The following is a 16277-nucleotide window of genomic DNA, read 5'->3' on the forward strand; positions in this document are numbered from 1 at the left end:
AAGTTTTCATAATTTTTGTTGACAAAGTATGATATTTTCATCTTATTTTCTTTATTTCGTTAGCATAAACCAAACTTCACTTTTCGACTGAACTTTGAGTGGAGTGGCTATAAGACACAAGTACCGCAATTTATTTTACTTCTTCTTCAAAGTTTTTTTTTAAGCATGTTTTGTATAAGATTTGCAATTTTTGAAAATAGTGACTCCATAGTACTTTTAAAAGTCAAGTGGTTTTTAAACCGGTTGGGCTTTTGCCATGAGCATCTAAGCAGCATGATGAATTACAAAAACATAGACAAGTAGTTTTAGTTTTTGGTTCGAAGCCAAGTAATCTGGTTACTGAGTAGTATGTTAGTAAGAAATATTTGTCTACGAAATCTATATCTTATCTCAGTTTATTGAATGGAATGCTCCGTCTTGGAATATTGCGCTAAGGTTTCCTCTAAGAATTGTTTCCAACGCCAGCGCATGTGAGAAAAATCTCGACACTTGGTCGAACAGTTTTCTTGCATTGAGCGCTAGAGAGTGACTATTCCCCTAGATGAAGTCCAAAATCCTTGGCTCATAAGAGTGTTGTAATTGTGTTTTATACTCCTCGGCCATTCGGATATATTTAAATCCTTTCAGTTGGTAGGTTTTTTTTATACCTGTTTTTGCTTGGTTTGACTTTTTCCCCATTATATCCAAGACTTCGGTAGGCTACGATAAGTTTGCTTGACATCTAGCATAGAAAAAAGGTCCTTGTTAAATAGGCACCTCACTCAAGCTCTGTCAAGAAGTGAAGTTTGGTTAATGCTAATGAAATAAAACAAAATATGATGTAAATATAAAACTTTCTCAACAAAATTAGGAAAACTACGACTCGAAGAATTATGTAAGGTGAATGGTGGCATTACCGGAACAATTTTTTTTGGGTCATGAAACTATTGTTATTAGATGCATTTTGACTTTTTGAACATCTTTTCTCTCTTGCAAAACTACCGCAAACTCACCGTTATGGAGTTATTCAAACTGAAATTTTGACATTTTTCTGTCAATTTCCACTGTTTTTTAAGTCTTTTTTTCTGTAAGATTGATTGCTCTATCTTGTTCGAGCATTATTTGATGATAATATGCACAATAGAAAATAGATACTAAATAGAGGTTAGGTTAAGTACCTTCTAAAGGCGAATTATTTTATGCCGATTCTTTCATAAATTAGATAAAAAACAAACAAAATTAAAAATAAAAAAGTTTTTTTTTTACTGAAAGCAAGGAGCGACATTAAAACTTAAAACGAACAGAAATTACTCCGTGTATGAAATGGGTTGCCCCCCCCCCGCAATCCCTCGCTCTTTACGCTAAAGTTTTTAATTGTTTTAACGAACGTTTTTATTAGTAAAAACTATACGTAACTTAAGAATTAACTTATGTAACAAACTTTTATATTCTTATATTTTTGATTATATATATGAGGGGGTTTGTCCCCTCGTTAATACCTCGCTCTTCACACTAAATCTTAAGTTTTGTCCCAATTCTTTAAGAATGGCCCCTGAATCAGAAAGGCCGTAAAATAAATAGTCGAAATTACTAAAAATACTTCAGCATAAAGAGCGAAGTATTTATCTCCTCCTAAATACCTCGCTCTTTATGCTAAAGTATTTTTAGAACCCCTCACATGCGTAATAACCTCTGTTCGTTTTAAGTTTCAATGCTACTCCTTACTTTCAATTGAAAAACTTTTTCATGTTTATATTTTAATTGTTTTTTTTTAATAGTAATGCTAGAAAATCCTGCGCCCTTTTCATTGAATTTCTCTTCCCCCATGAAATATTCCTCCAAGGAAAGATCCTCCCACATAGCCCCCTCCCCTCAAGCCCACACCGAAACCAAAAAAATCCCCCTGAAAACGTCAGTACACTTCCCAGTAACCATTACTGTGTGTTAACATTGGTCAAAGTTTGTAACTTGCAGCCCCTCCCCCAGGGACTGTGGGGAGTAAGTCATCCCCAAAGACAGAGTTATTATGGTTTTCGACTATGTGGAACAAAATGGCTATCAGCATAAAAATCAGCATAAAAATTCGATTCTTTTGATATATCTTTTAGCATCGAAGTTCCACTTTTTATAGTTTCGCTTACTATTGAGCCGGGTCGCTCCTTACTACAGTTCGTTACCACGAACTGTTTGATAATCTTCTCTCAATCAACGATCAATGAAAACGGAAATGATTGCAATTCTGTATGTATAAATACTAGAATGTTTGGGTCGAAATAACTCCATAACGGCGAGTTTGCGGTAGTTTTGCAAGAGAGAAAAGATGTTCAAAAAGTCAAAATGCATCTATTAACAATAGTTTCATGACCAAAAAAGTTGTTCCGGTAATACCAACATTGACCGATATTTAATTAAAATATAGCTATAATGTAGTTTCCCACCGAGCCAAAGCTAACTTGTCTTTATAAGGCCATGAAAACCGGTTGTCGTCTCATGTTCTTGATACAAGATCTTAAGTGTAGTGGCTATAAGACAAAAGTATCGTTAAATATCCAGAACCCACTCAAGAAATGAAGTTAAATGAAGTGAATCATAATGAAACATACCAAAATATGAGGAAAATCCCATAGTTTAGTACAACAAAGAATTATGGAAATCAGATGATATAATACCCAGAACGTATTATATTAAATACCTAACCTAACCTCCTCTATATACCAAATATTTAATGAAAATATACCTGCATGGTAGTTTATTTCACCAAAGAATAAGCTAATTAAAATCGAATGTGAGAGTAAAACCGGTTTATTTAGATGAAACAAAGCAAGCTTCTTGAGTGTGTTCTAGGTATCTAACACGTACCAAAAAAGCTTTAAGAAACAAATCTGGGGTATATCTTTTCTGCACGATTGTTATATCCAAAAGTTTCATTTCAATAAGACCTAACTCTCAACAACAAGAATTCTAATTTAGTTTTTTGCAATAACCATCAATAAACTTTCTTATTTTTCTTATAAATTTTACTATAATTCTGAAAAGGTCAATTGACTTCTTGTTTCAGCTTTAAGATGACAAACAGTTCGAGCAACGCATTTTGGCCTAGAAGTGCAGTTTTTTCTTCTCGGTAAAACCTTCTTGTGAGATGATAGAAACATTCCTTACTATCAACAACGACTCTACCCGATTTAGGGGGGAGTATACATATTCAGTATTTTGGAACCCCATCCCGCACTCCTAAGAAAAATCGCATATTCTCCAAAATGGGATTTCCTTATAAATACTCACGACGGCATTTTGCATTTAAACAAGTACTAAATGTCTAGCAAGGGGGGTTGTGGGCGATTCCTGGTTCTACTTGAAAATCATGAGTATCAGTTTGGCATTTCCACTGTCGAAATGGAAACATTAAACAATTTTGGAAAAAATATGAACATTCTACAATAGTTACTTGAATCATTCCTTTAGGCATAGGCCTAACGATAAACTTTACCCCACGCCTCCTTATTGGACAAATATATAGCCTGAATCATACACACTCAATGAATTTTCTGTTTTCCGATTCTTTTCTTCCCGCCGCTTGTTGTCGTTCTTCTGGAGAGTAGGAATCCTCAACTGATACCAAAGCCTTGAAGAACTCAGTTTCTTCCTAATGAATTAATTAAAAGTAAATTTTATCTGATTAAAGTTAAGAGCTAAGATGAAACCTAATTAGGCTTCGTAATTAATGCAGTAGTGGTACAAATATACTGACTCTGAATATTTCCATAAATTTGCAGAATTCTGAAAAACTAGCGCTCAACTGGAAACTGATCTTTCTTGAAGTTTCGAGGGAATTAAAATTATATACTAAAATTTACTGATTCTGTGGCCCGCGGAAGACTATTGGAATATTATAAATTAGTCTTTTATTTTCAGCTCTTAATTGTGTTTTGCTTCGTCGGTTTTGTATTTTCAGTAAAGTACTAGTACGCAACGAAAATTGCAATAGTAATGACATAAATTTTTGTAAAATTTTATTAACTCCGCATATAAAATTTGTATATATATATATATATATATATATATATATATATATATATATATATATATATATATATATATATATATATACATATATATATATATATATATATATATATATATATATATATATATATATATATATATATATATATATATATATATATATATATATATGTGTGTGTGTGTTTGTATATATATAGTTCAAATAACTGGAGGACATAAAACAAATTTTATATGCGGAGTTAATTTCATTTAGTACAGTATTTCATAAACAACGGTAATTAATTTTCAAGTTCAAAAGGTACCGAGGACAATATATCCCTTGGACTCATTGTTTGACAAAATTCCTAATCTTTGTAGGGAAAGCGTAAAGGGAATTTGAAGTATAATATATATGCACAACGCCATGTTTTAACGAAAACGGATGTGACTTGTTTTTTGTCATCGCTTCAAAACAAGAATCTTTTTGAAAGATTACCTAGGATAAAAAGGATGGGCTTTACCCATGGTTAATTCACTTTTCCAAAATCAAAAGGTAATGCGCAATATTTTCCCAATTAGATGTATAAAAGTGAATTTAACAGTTTAATTCCAAATACGACAACGTTATCTACTGAGTGAGCTATACCAAAATTTTAGTCTTCATTAGGAAAGAAAAAATCCAATGGATTGTTAGGATGGTATTTTGAGAATGAAAAGATAATTTAGCAACCTGTCGATTTTGGAATATCTCCGTAAATTTTCCTTAGATTCTCTGAGGATAGACAAGATCATTTAGGTGGGCAATTAAAAATAGCCGCTATTATCGTCATAGATTTCCTAACGCGGGGTTCAAACGCATGTCTAGCTAGAATACTAGCTATAGTATGTAGGTTCAAGCAGCTCACGTTAACAAAATCTTTAGTTTTTGGCTGCACAAGGTACGATCTTGCATCCAGCCTTAGGGCTGAGAACCCTGTGTATGATTCAATCAGAAAACAGCTTTTGGTCATCATTTGGTGAAAAGTGGAGTTCTCGTGTATATCGGACCAGGGTTCCATGCGTAAGCAAGTGCTTTGCCAGACTGTTTTTTTTTTTTTTTTATGTCGGTTAAAAAGTATTGTCGTATCTGTCAAATGGTTTACTTTTGTGGGGAAAATGGTTGCCAGTTTTGGTTTTATTTCCCATGAAATCTTGGCTCACGCGAAAAAATGATGGAAAGGAAATTACGATTCTGTTAAATAGCCTAATACATAGATACGAATTTAGAAAAACATCTAAATAGTGAAAGCCGCCCACTTATTCAAATTACACTGGTGTGTGTCTTCGTTAGTGTATCTGCGTCGAAAGTTGACAAATGAATTAGACGTTAGCGAACAGAGACGTTATAAGACAGACGAACACTGCCAGTTATAATAATAGCTGTATTTTGTCAAATAATGCATTATCTGAAGTCACATGATTCGTTAACTGTAAATTTACAGTGACTTTACTAATTTAGTAAATTAATAAATATTTTATATAATATTGATATTTTAATTAATATTTTAATATTTTATTTTAATTATTTATTTAATTATTTATTTATTTTAATTTTATTTAATTATTTTAATTAATAATTAATTAATATTTTAATATTTTTATTAATATTTTAATTAATAATATTTTAATAAATTTAAATTTACTTTCGAAAATTTACAGTGACTTACATCTTAATAATCCCTAAAGAGGTTTCTCGAGTAGGAATTATTTCAATGATTTTTATAGCAAGACTTTTTCTAATAATTAAAGCTCTAAAATGTAGAAAAGATAAGGCTAATTAATTTTAGTAATTAAATTAATTTTGTTTATATTTTGAAGAATTCTTATCAATACTTTACTTTTTTGTTTTCATGTAAGTTATTCTTCAAATGAATTAAGCATGCTTTTTTGCTACAATTACTTTATTTAGCACATATGTATTTACAAAAATATTTACTGCCACCCACAGCAGTTTATTCTGTTGAAGAAGGTTAATGTGAACCATTTATTTATTTTTTTGTATGATGTAAGATTTTTTTTTTTAGCTTAGCCTATTCATGTGTATTCTTACGCTTTAAAAATACATTTTCTTTATATTTAAAACAGTTCGAATGTCTGAACATTTCTGGGACCCCGAAAGAGCGTGGAAGCTTATTTTGGGAGAGGTGGCAAAATTGCTCAATTCAGTAGAAAAAGAAAAAAAGATGCAGCTTATGCAAAGTTTTAAAGACACAAACAAAATTTTAAGATTTGGGAGGGGCGTAAGTGTTCCTGAACACATACCTTTCGTGAAAGATCTTCTTTCGACTATTGCAAATAAAATTGAACTCCTTCCATCAATAAAACTCAAGGTCGTATCCAGGATTTTTTTTCGGAGGGGGGCCTAGAAAAAACTTAAAAAACACATCAAAAATTTGTTTATATTCATTTTGTTACGTTTTTACGAGTCGGACAACCATTTGGAGGGGGGGGGTCTTTCCCCATGGATACAGCCTTGATAAAACTTCGGGAAAACAGACCGGAAAGTTGCGCGAACGCAGAATGTATAGACAAAGAGATCCGCCTTTTTAAGAACTAAACTTGGAAATTTGGCATGATTTAAAAATGAATAAAAAAGCAACGTTTCAATGTATTATATAAAAAGTTGTTTTCGCAAAAAGTAAAGGGGTACACCTTTGGTGCATAGGCTCTATGAAGTATGGCTGTGACTATGGTCCGTCCGTTACAGTTGCGGAGAAACATAAGAGACAACGTCTGTCAAATCGGGCTTAAACCCTATAAGGGTGCAACAAAAGCCCTATTTGCTCATACCTACCAAATTCAACCTGACGGGCCTCTCTGAATATGTTGTAACATGTTGTATTTTAAGGTTACCCATTAAAACTTACAAGCATAAGGCATTCTGTACAATTTTAGAAAGAGTAGCCTACCAACATCTTCAAAAAGGACCCCGATCTTGATAAAGATCACACCATCAAACTTGTCATGCCTACGAACTCTATTTTGGAAAAGGAAAAAAAAAATGTATTTTTAGAAAAGATGGTGACAAATTGGCGTTTCTCTGTTTCTTTGTTTTCTTTTACCCCTTTTTCTGCTGAGAGGTTATTCGTATCGAACCAGTGATCTTACAAAACAAGAGAAGATAAAGAGCAAATTTGCGAAGACTGAATAACACAGTAGTACAATCTATGCGAATATTTCGGCTATATATTCAACAACTGTCATCAGCGAAATACAATATAAACAAATAAAAAGAAAACAAAATTACTATATAAAAAAAATCACATTAATAAAACAAATACATAGGCTTAACCTATGTAAGATGAGGGAGCCTAGACTCTTTAAAAAATTATTTTATGATTTAATTGAAAAATTTGTTTTATCTAAAGCGAGCAAAAATAAAGCCACATTACAAATCAAGCGTTAAGCGAACAGAAATTAGTGTGGACGAATAATAAAAAAAAACAAAAAAAAAACAGTAAGAACACAAATTACTATGAATCATCAAGTCAAACTTAAAATTTAAAATATTATAGTAAATAAATAAGTCAAACCTAAAACGAACAGAAATAAAAAAGGATAGTTAAGTCAAGCTTAAAACAAACAGAAATTACTACATATAAGTGGGTGCTATTACCCCCCAAACACCATGAAAGGTGGTAATTATATTTTTTCACAGTTTTCTTTTTTCTTTGTTCATTATTTTTCATTTCATAAAGTTGAAAGTTTTCTAAAAAGAAGCTGTTCAAAGAAAAATAAAGAGACGTATCAAATCCTAAAACGAGCAGACATATCAGTTTAATTCTACAAACTTTAAAAGAACAGAAATTACTATGAATGAATTAGCGAAACCCAGAAACAATAAAAATTAAAATGAATTATAACATCAAAAATAAAGATAGCAGAAACTACTATGGATGAATAGATAAATCGTAAAACGAATGAAGTGAAAACGGATAATTTTGTCAAACTTAAAACAAGCTAGCACAGAAGAGAATAGGTACTCTCTAAAAGGTGGCTAAAATGACACCCTTTAAAACCCTGTGTTTTTTGCACTTTACTGGAAACAAAATATGGTTTGCACACTTTTCCTTCTATCATTATGTCATCGAAAAAACAATTCTGGGACTACTAGGAATCAACATTTTTATGTTTGAAAAAATCGACCTAGTCTCATCAGCCCGATGTGCAGCAAATTTTGCAGCCCGTGCAGCCCGATGTGGAGCTTCTTTTTTTCAAACGCATTCGTCTCAAATATAAAGAAAATCAATTGTTAAGTTATTTATTGATTCGTCAATTCGAAATATTGTTTCAACTCACTCATGAAACTGCTGCAATTTTGAATGACCATTTTAGAAGTTAAGTTCTATTTACGTGTATGAAATAGAATCAAACAGAAAAGTTTTGATAAGAAGTGGTTTTTTGAAATACTGAAATTAAATTGACAGTCGCCAAATTTAATTATTCTAAGAAATACTTTATCTTTCCTGTAATTTTAATCGTTATCGTGATTCTATTTTAAGTTGTTAATGTTTCCACAAATGGAAAACACACTTTTCAAAACACATTTGGTTTTCAATAAAGTGCAAGTGACACTCAATCCTTTTAAAAAGTTTAATGGGAAAGAGGAGATCTCAGAGGGGATAACTCTTATTCATAAAGCCTTATTATCAGTTTTGTGGTATTAATTTGCTGTTGAATTGTTTGCTTATGCTGTGACATATAAAAAACACGCAGCTCAAAATCGTTTCTACTGAAGCTCAGACAACGCTCTTGCTTTTAGAGGGGTAGGTGGCGGTAGTTCTACTTTCATTTGTCATAACGTCTGTCCATTTTAAGTGTGACTTAATTAATCATTAAAGAAGAGTAAAGTTTTTTTTTTTTTTTACTGTTTTTCATCTTAAACTAACATTGTAGTATAGTTAAAATTATGACCAGATAGGCCTTTTGAATATCAAAATTTGCTAAAAGTAAAAATATAAATTAATTTTAGTTTGCTTTTTGATTGACGTTTTATTATGGATTAGTAGCAGATGTATTTTTGTAGTGTTCTTTTTCTACCTTTCTTTTTAAGAACTTAAATATAGGGCTGTAATTGAAATTTTTGGCAAAATTTGAGTATTTACTCAAAATGTTCTATCAGACGTAGACTTGTACGATTTAGTGCTCAGTTTTTTGACGCCCAGTCTCTTTGAGAAAAATTTCCATGGATGGCCTGTAATAATCAACTGGTCTTTATTAATATCTGGATTGGTAGAGAAACATTTCCTTATTAAACCATTTCCTCTTATTTATATTTGTATAAGATTAAAACCGGAACTACAAAAACGGACCACTGATATATCTTCACCAATTTTTTGTTCTACATTTAGATTGTTGTCTTCCTTTGCCTTTTTAGATAATGATTCTTGACTTGTATGGTGAAGGTTTTTTTGTCGAAGAGTGGCCTACTTCAAAAAATCGTGTACTTGCAGGTGACACATGTCATGTGTGGCGGAATCAGTAGTGTTCCAAGATGCATGTCACGTGGTGGAGAGTGGGGCAGTCCTCTTTTTTCAGTCATTGTTTTGTCTAGGAAAGGCGAGCTAGTTTATGAAGCTGTATTTCTTTCTGTGAAATAATTAGGAGAAGTTGAACAATTATGATATTCGTTGAAACTTTGCTTGTAAAGAATTATAGATTCCTAGTAAAGAGCGAAACACCACCCATAGTAACCTTAGTTTAAAAAAAAAAGATTATTGAAAGATACTATGTTGTGAAAATCTTTCCCGCGTAACAACATTTTGAAATAGTGATTTTTATTCATATTCAGCTGAAAAATAATTTATAATGTCAAAAAGGCGCGTTAATAGGAGAGGGGGTACGCAATTGCCCCCCCCTTAAATTTTGAACCTTCCAATTTTTCGTATTTTCATTCAAAATACCCTTCTTGTATATTCATGAAAAAAAAAAAAAAAAAACAACAACATAATCGCCTCCTGGATTTGAAAAATGTATTTTGTCCCCCACTTTCCCGTAAATTTTGCGAATTGACGTCTCTGATTACGAGACATTTTTTTGATTAATTTCAAGAGAGCAAAAAAAAAAATCAGCAAAAAGGATACTAAATCTAAACAAAAAGTAAACCATAGAAAAATACTGTAATCAAAAACCCTTCGATGGAGACTTGCAGTCCTCCACCTTGAAAACAATGAAAATCATTTGGACGGAAATCAAAATATCGTCAGTCGGGCATCAAAAGGACGTAACTCCATAACTTAAATTTTCAGAAGAGCAGAAAAAAGATAACCGTAAAAAAAAACGGATTGATATGTATTGATTTTACACATTGATCCGTTTTTGTTTTACGGTTAATGGAGGGGGAATAAAAAAGTTAAGAGAATTATGGAGATGCGTTCTTTTGATACCCGACTGGCGATATCTAATGCTGTTTTAAAGTAGCGACAGCGACTATGCAACAACAATGAACCATTTTCTGCCATTTTATACTAAAAAACACCAATTTTGCTTAAAGAGGGCTTATTTATGAGTCTCCTTTTTCTTTTTTTACCCTTAGAGATAACCGTATTTAACTAGTAGTCGTTGATAATCATAAGGGGTGTTCGTTTGAATTGAGATTAAAATTTCTAGCATCATTTTTAAGGTAAGAAAGAGATCGCTCCGCAACAAAGGGGCCATTTTCTGTCACAAAACGACAATTTTGGCTAAACAGGGTCAAAATGCAAGTGATTGAGAATTCTGAGATTGATCCAAAGCTATTGAACAGCTGTATATTAATTCCTAAATTAAGATAGAAACAATGTACGTACGGGGACCATCCCTCTTTTTCTTTTGCTCCTTCTATAAACTGTACCTTTTTAGTGGTTTTGACAAATCCCCTTCCCCACTCATATATATCGGTCTGATAAGGTGAAACTTAAACAATAAGAGCGACCCATAGTAGCCGAAAGTTTGAAAACATATTTTAAAGAATCTGTCTTGTGAGGAGCATCTCCCTATCGATTTAGATTCAGAAGTAATTACTATTATTCAGATTAAGGAGAACGATGATTTGTAATTGTGAAAACGACATTTTCAAATTTCAAAAAAGAACTTTATGCCTCTTAAACATGTCATCAAATCGAAATAGAAAATTCACTTTTGGAATCATCATCGTTGACATTCTTGATTGGAACTTCACCCCCCCCCCCATCTTGCACAACATGGAGAATGGCTTTTTTGCATGGGTAACAGTGTTCGCAGGTATCTACAGGTATCGCAGGTATCTAGACAGATTTTTAATTGCTCATATAAAAGAAATTGCTCCTATCTACATCCTTCCTATAAATTCAACCACCAGCAAGTTCCAAATGACACTAAAACGGCACTTTTGGTGCCATGTCTTAAGTGGGAAAGCTGGGGCTAGTGAACTACCAGAACTTTTAGAGTGACGTTTAGTGGCTCATTTGAAAGCTATTGCTCATACCTCCGTGATATTTATCAATTGTACCGTCCGTAAGTGTGATTTAGCACCAAAAACAACACTTTTGATGTCACTTTTTAAGTAGAAAAGCTTGGAATGTAATAATTATGGTCCAAAACCCTTAACTGAAGGATTGTAAGAACATCTCTCGTATATTCCCCCACCAAGCTTAATAAGCTATGCAATTAAGGTAAAAACACTAATATATCAAATTAGATTATTAAAGGCGTGGTTCTGTTAGTACAGCGTTCGACTTCGAATGAAAGTTTATTACGTTCGATTTCTGCTTGGGTGTTTTTTTTATTCAATCATGGTTTTCTATCTTCTATACCATCATTTTCAGATAATTTGTAACACTGTTTTTGTAAATGTGATGCACTCATTTTTTAAAGCATGTCCCAGAAAGGTATTTGGTACAACAGTTTGATTCAAAAGGGAATAGAGGTCATATAGTCCATGGTTTGCAACGACATTCTGAGTAGATCACTATATCCATACCCCAACGAATGCCGTAATTTTGTAAAAATTCTGTGAGGGCAGGGGGGTCAAAGTTGGAGCAAATTTTCCCAAATCAAGTGAAAATGATAGAGAAAACTGAAAAACTAGCCGTATAATAATAAAAAAGTTAAAGACATACTAAAGAACACTGACCTGTTTCACCGCATACTTGAATTATGCAGGCTTGTCTTAATTTTGACAACATTTTTGGAGAAATTAAAATTCAGCTGGGAGGGGAGACAAACTGGGGTCTGGAGAAAAACTGAAATCTGGGAGGGGAAGTTGCCCCCACTTCCCCATAACAAATTACACCCCTGGGCCCAACCCCTTGCCACTTAGTGGTTGAAGAAGTGTAGACATGTGGTTCTGGAACTACTCAAAGTTATATATTAAAACAAGCATTAATTATTGTTATACTTACTTATCAAATTATTTAATTGACAATTCCGCTGTAATAATTCCTCCATACGTTAGAATGTGCCTCCAAAGAGGTAGAAAGACAAACGAAAACAGTTCTGTAGGAGAATTCAGGTAATTCTTCCCAAAATTTTGAAATGAAAACTAACTTATTCTATAACTATATATAACTTATTATATAAATTTTCATTCATTTCTGAGTAATGAGTGGTGTATTTATTTAGGGACAGGTCAGGTAAATCGCTAAGCCTAAAGGCAAATTTCTGTTGAGTTAGCAACATTTTCCGCAGGCATGTCGATATACAAACCTGTCCGCTCAGTTAACCTTTTATTCGAAGCTACTCGCCTGGAGCTACTTTCTTAAGTGTGACTAAATTTAATTTTTAAAACAAAGAATTAAAGATCTATTTCTTCTTTTTATTTTTTTTTTTTTTTTTTTACGAAAAGAAACTACTTTATGTTCTGATTTTCTTTCTACTCTAAACTTTTTTTTCCCTTTAATTCTTGTGCGGCTTCTTAGTTCAGCTCCTTAATAAAAGGGTTGAGATGTCTTATATCCCCTAAATTGGAGGTGATTAGAAATTATATAAAAAAATAAGTTTTTAACAGAAACTAAGGACCAGCATTAAAACTTAAAACGAACAGAAATTATTTTTTCATAATCCTAGAAACACAGGGAAACATAATTAGTTGTTTTATTTGTACTAGTTTTATTGATACATATATTAGATAGGCTGTGAAGCCATAATTTTTGTTCGTTTTAAGCTTCAACGTTGCTCTTTACTTCCCTTGGAAAAACTTTGTTTTTTCAAATTAATTTTATGTAATGGCACATGGCAATGGCAGTTTGGAGGCAATGGGCCTTTGTGGTGTAAGCCTCGACTCCAGTTTAAGGGTTTGCCTATAATAATGATAATATTTTAACATATTGCCAAAACTGCAGGGGAGCATCATCAGTATAACACTCCTCTAAATAGCAAGCGACCAAAATCCTTGATAATTGTTGAATACATACTTTGCGGTTTGTGGTTACTAAACCGTGCATGGATGCTAAGTATAGCACACTATAGGGTTGTCATTTGTCACTCATGTTTGTCCAAAACCACAGTCAATGGATTGGAAAAATATGGAAAAATATGGAAAAATTAAGGGCTGATGACCACAATATATTTTTATTTGAAAGACTTACTGATGATTTAAACCAAGACGAGTTAAGCTCATGAAAAAAAGAAGAAAACTAAATTGTTTGTAGGCCTTGTCTTTAGTCTCCAACCGTTTGTAGATCGTGTTTGGACTATGTCGTTAGCTGTATAATCATGAATAAGTAAAATGTATCATCATAAAGTACCGTTGCATATAATTAATATATTTTCAACTGAGTCTCAGTTAAATCTTTCTTACACATTCTAAATTCATTTTATGAATGTCAATAAAACACTTGTAGCTACCAATTCGGCTTCTTTTGTACTGCATCGTTTTTAGTTAAGTGCATTCAATTAGGTCTACGTTGCAAGGGCAACGTGAGGTGTTGTGGCAACCTTTGTTCGACTTTGCCGACTAAAGTGTTGCGAGAGCAACACTTTGGTTTTGTTTCCTCGCTTTGATTAAACGCTGAAATCATTAATCTGTAAGGATCTTAAAATAAATACTAGGTACGCCAACTAGCAAAAGTTGCAAACCCCTCATTGCAACTAGCAAAAGTTGCAAACTCCTCATCGCCAAAGATCATTGAAGCCTAACAGCCGATTATTACTTACAAGTCCCCTGCATGTCATTCCACTGGAACCAAATTGGTCTTACCATCAAATACACCGGAAACAACTAATAGGTAAACCAACTAGAAAAAGTTGCGAACCCCTAATTGCCGAAGATGATTATGAGCTAACAGCCGAATGTTGCTTAAAACTCCCCTATATGTCTCACAATTCGCATCGGCCTATTTTTGGTTTCACTGTGTACCTCACTACTGAAGTTGTCAACCCCTTCAAACTTTTAAACTGGTACATCTGAAGGAATTTTTCTACCAAAAAATGGATGACATATACTTTGATCAGCTCATCAAGAGTTATCGACTGCCGTCAAAAAGATCTATCTGTCTTAGTTCAAAAGTTGACTTCTTTGCCAGAGGCCAAGTTTCTAACATCATCACTTAGAAAGGAGCAAAGGATAAATTCTACTTTCTTTAGCAATGAGAGAACGTTTAAAATTTAAGAGGCACGACTGATACCATTTCTCTACCGCAATCCCAAGTGCAAAAAACTGAATGATAAACTCGGCTGAAATCACGAACAGAAATGGGTAGAAACAAAAGATGGCAGCACTTTCGGTCTCCACTTTTTTGTTTCTGTAAATTTTTCTATTTATCACTCAAAGAAGATATATTGGCTCTGGGGCCTGGTAACTACCGCATATATTTAACACTTATAGATTTTAGTCCATCTTCAATTTGAAACTGATGCCTGCCTGCTTGCCTGCTAGAACGGAGCTTTCCACTCGAAAGCAGAAACATGATTGCATATATCGGAATACAAACTTCTATAGAGTTCTGGGCTGTGTTAATGAAGTGGTTTGTTCCAAGACCCTCTTAAATGTAATCCCTAAAAAATGTGAGCTCGACGTTAACCTAGTAGCTATCTAACTCCGTCTCAAGTACTTCGCGAGAAATTAGATATAATTTATTTTACTTAATGGCAAACTATTTTCTCATTTGTGAACATTAGGTTATTCTTGGGCATAGTGAACTTGGAATAGCCCATGATGTTCCAGAGCACGTATCTGAGAGTACCCTAACATATAATTTTTTTTAAATTGTATTTTTCGGTTGGAAGGTGATGGTTGAACATATTAAGTTTAAATTTATAGAAAGCCCGTAAGTTTCGCAATGTAACGAGTTGCCAAGTTTTCCGTGAACTAAATGTCTTTGATTGGGGTCTAGCAAGAAGAAAATATATATATTTTTTTTACCATAAAAGATCTCGTCTATATATATATATATATATATATATATATATATATATATATATATATATATATATATATATATATATATATATTTATAGATTCGCAAGCATGAGCATGCCATTTAATTCATAAATAGTCAAAAAATTGAGTTTTCAAGTATTATTGAAGTGGGTTTTAAGATACCCGTCAAATCTGTATCTATAACTATGTTTGCATACTGATTCCCTTCATTCTGATGTGCAAATAATTATATTTTTAAATGTTGATAATTCTAGATATTTGTAAGAGTTCCTGAGCCCTTTACTACTCTTGGTGGCTTTCCTTCTGTCATAGGTAAATAAGAGCCTTATACACTGAATTTACCAATCACAAATTTAAAGCTTGTATTCACTGAGATTTTTCAGATCTTGCTTTTTTCTCTCCCATCCAACCAGCAATTCACCATTGATGATTTAATTAAAGCATTGTTATGCGGAGTTAGCTTTTGGAGCCTTGCCTGGAATAGGTCAGGCAAGGAACCTTGTTTGAAGGTCCTGTTCTACTAGTGCACATGTTATTTTTGCTGCACAGTAATGGTTGCCTTAAGAGATAGAAAAACAAACTTCTCCAGAGGAAAACTGCTCTTGATATGCCAAGAATTGCCGATGTGGAGCTTCTTTTTTGTTTTTTCTGGAGACTGTTGATTCTAAATGACAAGCTGATACAAACAAAGAAGAATGTTGGTACAAATATTTTATAAAAAACGGTGTCATTTTGTTTGTCTGTGTTAAGTGTATATCGTTTCTTTGCTGTTTTGACTAAAAACTCCCGACCATACTAAAGAAGTGAAGTTAGGTTAATCATAATGAAATATACCAAAATCTGACGAAAATATAATACCTTAGTAACAAAATTATGGAAACTACAACAGAGAATGTTGGAAAGCAGGCCGCTCAGAACA

General features: G+C 32.9%; 1 long non-coding RNA gene across 1 annotated transcript in view; it reads left to right on the top strand.

The window, feature by feature from the left end:
* The first annotated feature begins 306 nt into the window (after nucleotides 1-306).
* The window catches only part of LOC136036617 (uncharacterized), a 35245-nt gene continuing 19274 nt past the window's right edge, over nucleotides 307-16277 (top strand). The window contains exon 1 of the long non-coding RNA XR_010619756.1: nucleotides 307-630. This is a non-coding gene — a long non-coding RNA (uncharacterized LOC136036617). The remainder of the gene's footprint in view (nucleotides 631-16277) is intronic.

This window comes from Artemia franciscana, chromosome 15 (assembly GCF_032884065.1).
Source record: "Artemia franciscana chromosome 15, ASM3288406v1, whole genome shotgun sequence".
NCBI classification, from domain to species: domain Eukaryota; kingdom Metazoa; phylum Arthropoda; class Branchiopoda; order Anostraca; family Artemiidae; genus Artemia; species Artemia franciscana.